The 5,000-nt window shown below is 43.9% G+C and overlaps 15 non-coding genes across 15 annotated transcripts; 12 read left to right on the plus strand and 3 right to left on the minus strand.

The window, feature by feature from the left end:
• Window positions 1-33: 33 nt before the first annotated feature.
• On the plus strand, window positions 34-115 carry Trnas-uga (transfer RNA serine (anticodon UGA)). The gene has a single exon. It is a non-coding gene; the product is annotated as a tRNA-Ser (tRNA).
• A 493-nt stretch (window positions 116-608) lies between these two features.
• Trnas-aga (transfer RNA serine (anticodon AGA)) lies at window positions 609-690 on the minus strand. The gene has a single exon. It is a non-coding gene; the product is annotated as a tRNA-Ser (tRNA).
• Window positions 691-834: 144 nt separating this feature from the next.
• Window positions 835-907, plus strand: Trnak-cuu (transfer RNA lysine (anticodon CUU)). The gene has a single exon. It is a non-coding gene; the product is annotated as a tRNA-Lys (tRNA).
• Window positions 908-1,107: 200 nt separating this feature from the next.
• Trnak-uuu (transfer RNA lysine (anticodon UUU)) lies at window positions 1,108-1,180 on the plus strand. Its single transcript has one exon. It is a non-coding gene; the product is annotated as a tRNA-Lys (tRNA).
• An 83-nt stretch (window positions 1,181-1,263) lies between these two features.
• Trnar-acg (transfer RNA arginine (anticodon ACG)) lies at window positions 1,264-1,336 on the plus strand. The gene has a single exon. It is a non-coding gene; the product is annotated as a tRNA-Arg (tRNA).
• Window positions 1,337-1,506: 170 nt separating this feature from the next.
• Trnas-uga (transfer RNA serine (anticodon UGA)) lies at window positions 1,507-1,588 on the plus strand. Its single transcript has one exon. It is a non-coding gene; the product is annotated as a tRNA-Ser (tRNA).
• Window positions 1,589-2,081: 493 nt separating this feature from the next.
• Trnas-aga (transfer RNA serine (anticodon AGA)) lies at window positions 2,082-2,163 on the minus strand. The gene has a single exon. It is a non-coding gene; the product is annotated as a tRNA-Ser (tRNA).
• A 144-nt stretch (window positions 2,164-2,307) lies between these two features.
• Window positions 2,308-2,380, plus strand: Trnak-cuu (transfer RNA lysine (anticodon CUU)). Its single transcript has one exon. It is a non-coding gene; the product is annotated as a tRNA-Lys (tRNA).
• A 200-nt stretch (window positions 2,381-2,580) lies between these two features.
• Window positions 2,581-2,653, plus strand: Trnak-uuu (transfer RNA lysine (anticodon UUU)). The gene has a single exon. It is a non-coding gene; the product is annotated as a tRNA-Lys (tRNA).
• A 326-nt stretch (window positions 2,654-2,979) lies between these two features.
• Trnas-uga (transfer RNA serine (anticodon UGA)) lies at window positions 2,980-3,061 on the plus strand. The gene has a single exon. It is a non-coding gene; the product is annotated as a tRNA-Ser (tRNA).
• A 493-nt stretch (window positions 3,062-3,554) lies between these two features.
• Window positions 3,555-3,636, minus strand: Trnas-aga (transfer RNA serine (anticodon AGA)). Its single transcript has one exon. It is a non-coding gene; the product is annotated as a tRNA-Ser (tRNA).
• A 144-nt stretch (window positions 3,637-3,780) lies between these two features.
• On the plus strand, window positions 3,781-3,853 carry Trnak-cuu (transfer RNA lysine (anticodon CUU)). Its single transcript has one exon. It is a non-coding gene; the product is annotated as a tRNA-Lys (tRNA).
• A 200-nt stretch (window positions 3,854-4,053) lies between these two features.
• Trnak-uuu (transfer RNA lysine (anticodon UUU)) lies at window positions 4,054-4,126 on the plus strand. The gene has a single exon. It is a non-coding gene; the product is annotated as a tRNA-Lys (tRNA).
• An 83-nt stretch (window positions 4,127-4,209) lies between these two features.
• On the plus strand, window positions 4,210-4,282 carry Trnar-acg (transfer RNA arginine (anticodon ACG)). The gene has a single exon. It is a non-coding gene; the product is annotated as a tRNA-Arg (tRNA).
• Window positions 4,283-4,452: 170 nt separating this feature from the next.
• Trnas-uga (transfer RNA serine (anticodon UGA)) lies at window positions 4,453-4,534 on the plus strand. Its single transcript has one exon. It is a non-coding gene; the product is annotated as a tRNA-Ser (tRNA).
• The last annotated feature ends 466 nt before the right edge of the window (window positions 4,535-5,000 follow it).

Raw genomic sequence — 5,000 nt, forward strand, 5'->3', positions numbered from 1 at the left:
ATACCTACAAAGGCAAATCTTTGCTCCGAACGGGTAGTCGTGGCCGAGTGGTTAAGGCGATGGACTTGAAATCCATTGGGTTATTCCCGCGCAGGTTCGAATCCTGCCGACTACGATGAATTCTTCGCAAAAAAGTTTTTGGCGGTAGGATTTTGTTGCTGCTCTCTTTTAAGTCTACGTAGACTTACTTCTACATGGGTGATTAATTGTTGAATTGCAACATTTCCGGAATTCTCAAATTCGAACGGAACTCAAAATTTAGTGAATGTCGAATACCAATTCGGTGCAATTGGGATGGAAACGAAGGCATATATCGTTTTTTTTTCAAATATATCGCGAATTTCCGAACTTCGCGAAATTTCTGGACTAGAAATCTTGGCCTCTCTTTTCGAAAACAATAACAAGACTTGTCTTGGAATTATATGGCGAGCATGGGATTGAAGTTGTCGTCCTCTTCATCTGATGACCCTCCGAAAAACGACGTCTTACACAAAACAAGCGTAGTGTAGCATAAAATGCGGACGTAAATGTAACTAAAACTTCCATTCGAGATATGAAAAAACGCGATTTCAGAACGAAGTAAAAAGCTGATACCTTTGGTGCAAGTACGTAGTCAGTAGGATTCGAACCTACGCGGGAAGATCCCAATGGATTTCTAGTCCATCGCCTTAACCACTCGGCCATGACTACACCAGTCAGTTTCAGGAATTCCACGTGTAGTGTATTGCATTCCAGATATATATAAAAAAGCGACCGATCGACTTTAGCGAGAAAATGCGATATTATAACGGATATAGTTTTTGACACGTTAACTGCAATCCGAGATCGTTGGCAGCCCGGCTAGCTCAGTCGGTAGAGCATGAGACTCTTAATCTCAGGGTCGTGGGTTCGAGCCCTACGTTGGGCGACATTTTTTACAGGAGCGAGTCGGCGTTTGAACGAAGATTTGTCTTAAAATGTTCCCGTTGCGACTTGTTGCCAAAGAGACACGAGAGACGTGGGAGGGCAAATCGTGTTTACTTTGATTACGTTACCTCATGCTGTGCGATGTTTAAGACGAAGCATAAGGGAAGGAAAACTGGAAGTTTCACAGAGTAGAGCGTACGAGCCCGGATAGCTCAGTCGGTAGAGCGTTAGGCTTTTAACCTAACGGTCCAGGGTTCGAGTCCCTGTTCGGGCGGGAGCAGAATCTTTTTGAACATGTGACGTCGACAGTAACGAATGGAAAGAAACTGCAAAGCATTACGAAGGACGCGGACCGTCGGGCCCGTGGCGCAACGGACAACGCGCCTGACTACGGATCAGGAGATTCCAGGTTCGAATCCTGGCGGGCTCGCAACTACGCCAATGTTTTTAATTTTTTTATTTTGTTTGCAGAGACACTCGTTCACCGGATCGAAAGGAAAATTTGCCGAAATTTTTAATCTATTCTTTCGAACGCGTTGGTGAGAGAGTTTTAGATACTTTTCGGTAATACCTACAAAGGCAAATCTTTGCTCCGAACGGGTATTCGTGGCCGAGTGGTTACGGCGATGGACTTGAAATCTATTGGGTTATTCCCGCGCAGGTTCGAATCCTGCCGACTACGATGAATTCTTCGCAAAAAAGTTTGTGGCGGTAGGATTTTGTTGCAGCTCTCTTTTAAGTCTACGTAGACTTACTTCTACATGGGTGATTAATTGTTGAATTGCAACATTTCCGGAATTCTCAAATTCGAACGGAACTCAAAATTTAGTGAATGTCGAATACCAATTCGGTGCAATTGGGATGGAAACGAAGGCATATATCGTTTTTTTTTCAAGTATATCGCGAATTTCCGGACTTCGCGAAATTTCTGGACTAGAAATCTTGGCCTCTCTTTTCGAAAAAAATAACAAGACTTGTCTTGGAATTATATGGCGAGCATGGGATTGAAGTTGTCGTCCTCTTCATCTGATGACCCTGCGAAAAACGACGTCTTACACAAAACAAGCGTAGTGTAGCATAAAATGCGGACGTAAATGTAACTAAAACTTCCATTCGAGATATGAAAAAACGCGATTTCAGAACGAAGTAAAAAGCTGATACCTTTGGTGCAATTACGTAGTCAGTAGGATTCGAACCTACGCGGGAAGATCCCAATGGATTTCTAGTCCATCGCCTTAACCACTCGGCCATGACTACACCAGTGAGATTCAGGAATTCCACGTGTAGTGTATTGCATTCCAGATATATATAAAAAAGCGACCGATCGACTTTAGCGAGAAAATGCGATATTATAACGGATATAGTTTTTGACACGTTAACTGCAATCCGAGATCGTTGGCAGCCCGGTTAGCTCAGTCGGTAGAGCATGAGACTCTTAATCTCAGGGTCGTGGGTTCGAGCCCCACGTTGGGCGACATTTTTTACAGGAGCGAGTCGGCGTTTGAACGAAGATTTGTCTTAAAATGTTCCCGTTGCGACTTGTTGCCAAAGAGACACGAGAGACGTGGGAGGGCAAATCGTGTTTACTTTGATTACGTTACCTCATGCTGTGCGATGTTTAAGACGAAGCATAAGGGAAGGAAAACTGGAAGTTTCACAGAGTAGAGCGTACGAGCCCGGATAGCTCAGTCGGTAGAGCGTTAGGCTTTTAACCTAACGGTCCAGGGTTCGAGTCCCTGTTCGGGCGGGAGCAGAATCTTTTTGAACATGTGACGTCGACAGTAACGAATGGAAAGAAACTGCAAAGCATTACGAAGGACGCAGAACGTCGTGCCCGTGGCGCAACGGACAACGCGTCTGACTACGGATCAGGAGATTCCAGGTTCGAATACTGGCGGGCTCGCAACTACGCCAATGTTTTTAATTTTTTTATTTTGTTTGCAGAGACACTCGTTCACCGGATCGAAAGGAAAATTTGCCGAAATTTTTAATCTATTCTTTCGAACGCGTTGGTGAGAGAGTTTTAGATACTTTTCGGTAATACCTACAAAGGCAAATCTTTGCTCCGAACGGGTATTCGTGGCCGAGTGGTTACGGCGATGGACTTGAAATCTATTGGGTTATTCCCGCGCAGGTTCGAATCCTGCCGACTACGATGAATTCTTCGCAAAAAAGTTTGTGGCGGTAGGATTTTGTTGCAGCTCTCTTTTAAGTCTACGTAGACTTACTTCTACATGGGTGATTAATTGTTGAATTGCAACATTTCCGGAATTCTCAAATTCGAACGGAACTCAAAATTTAGTGAATGTCGAATACCAATTCGGTGCAATTGGGATGGAAACGAAGGCATATATCGTTTTTTTTTCAAGTATATCGCGAATTTCCGGACTTCGCGAAATTTCTGGACTAGAAATCTTGGCCTCTCTTTTCGAAAAAAATAACAAGACTTGTCTTGGAATTATATGGCGAGCATGGGATTGAAGTTGTCGTCCTCTTCATCTGATGACCCTCCGAAAAACGACGTCTTACACAAAACAAGCGTAGTGTAGCATAAAATGCGGACGTAAATGTAACTAAAACTTCCATTCGAGATATGAAAAAACGCGATTTCAGAACGAAGTAAGAAGCTGATACCTTTGGTGCAAGTACGTAGTCAGTAGGATTCGAACCTACGCGGGAAGATCCCAATGGATTTCTAGTCCATCGCCTTAACCACTCGGCCATGACTACACCAGTGAGATTCAGGAATTCCACGTGTAGTGTATTGCATTCCAGATATATATAAAAAAGCGACCGATCGACTTTAGCGAGAAAATGCGATATTATAACGGATATAGTTTTTGACACGTTAACTGCAATCCGAGATCGTTGGCAGCCCGGTTAGCTCAGTCGGTAGAGCATGAGACTCTTAATCTCAGGGTCGTGGGTTCGAGCCCCACGTTGGGCGACATTTTTTACAGGAGCGAGTCGGCGTTTGAACGAAGATTTGTCTTAAAATGTTCCCGTTGCGACTTGTTGCCAAAGAGACACGAGAGACGTGGGAGGGCAAATCGTGTTTACTTTGATTACGTTACCTCATGCTGTGCGATGTTTAAGACGAAGCATAAGGGAAGGAAAACTGGAAGTTTCACAGAGTAGAGCGTACGAGCCCGGATAGCTCAGTCGGTAGAGCGTTAGGCTTTTAACCTAACGGTCCAGGGTTCGAGTCCCTGTTCGGGCGGGAGCAGAATCTTTTTGAACATGTGACGTCGACAGTAACGAATGGAAAGAAACTGCAAAGCATTACGAAGGACGCGGAACGTCGGGCCCGTGGCGCAACGGACAACGCGCCTGACTACGGATCAGGAGATTGCAGGTTCGAATCCTATCGGGCTCGCAACTACGCCAATGTTTTTAATTTTTTTATTTTGTTTGCAGAGACACTCGTTCACCGGATCGAAAGGAAAATTTGCCGAAATTTTTAATCTATTCTTTCGAACGCGTTGGTGAGAGAGTTTTAGATACTTTTCGGTAATACCTACAAAGGCAAATCTTTGCTCCGAACGGGTATTCGTGGCCGAGTGGTTACGGCGATGGACTTGAAATCTATTGGGTTATTCCCGCGCAGGTTCGAATCCTGCCGACTACGATGAATTCTTCGCAAAAAAGTTTCTGGCGGTAGGATTTTGTTGCAGCTCTCTTTTAAGTCTACGTAGACTTACTTCTACATGGGTGATTAATTGTTGAATTGCAACATTTCCGGAATTCTCAAATTCGAACGGAACTCAAAATTTAGTGAATGTCGAATACCAATTCGGTGCAATTGGGATGGAAACGAAGGCATATATCGTTTTTTTTTCAAGTATATCGCGAATTTCCGGACTTCGCGAAATTTTTGGACTAGAAATCTTGGCCTCTCTTTTCGAAAAAAATAACAAGACTTGTCTTGGAATTATATGGCGAGCATGGGATTGAAGTTGTCGTCCTCTTCATCTGATGACCCTGCGAAAAACGACGTCTTACACAAAACAAGCGTAGTGTAGCATAAAATGCGGACGTAAATGTAACTAAAACTTCCATTCGAGATATGAAAAAACGCGATTTCAGAACGAAGT

The sequence above is a fragment of the Argiope bruennichi genome, chromosome 9 (assembly GCF_947563725.1).
Source record: "Argiope bruennichi chromosome 9, qqArgBrue1.1, whole genome shotgun sequence".
Taxonomy (NCBI): Eukaryota; Metazoa; Arthropoda; class Arachnida; order Araneae; family Araneidae; genus Argiope; species Argiope bruennichi.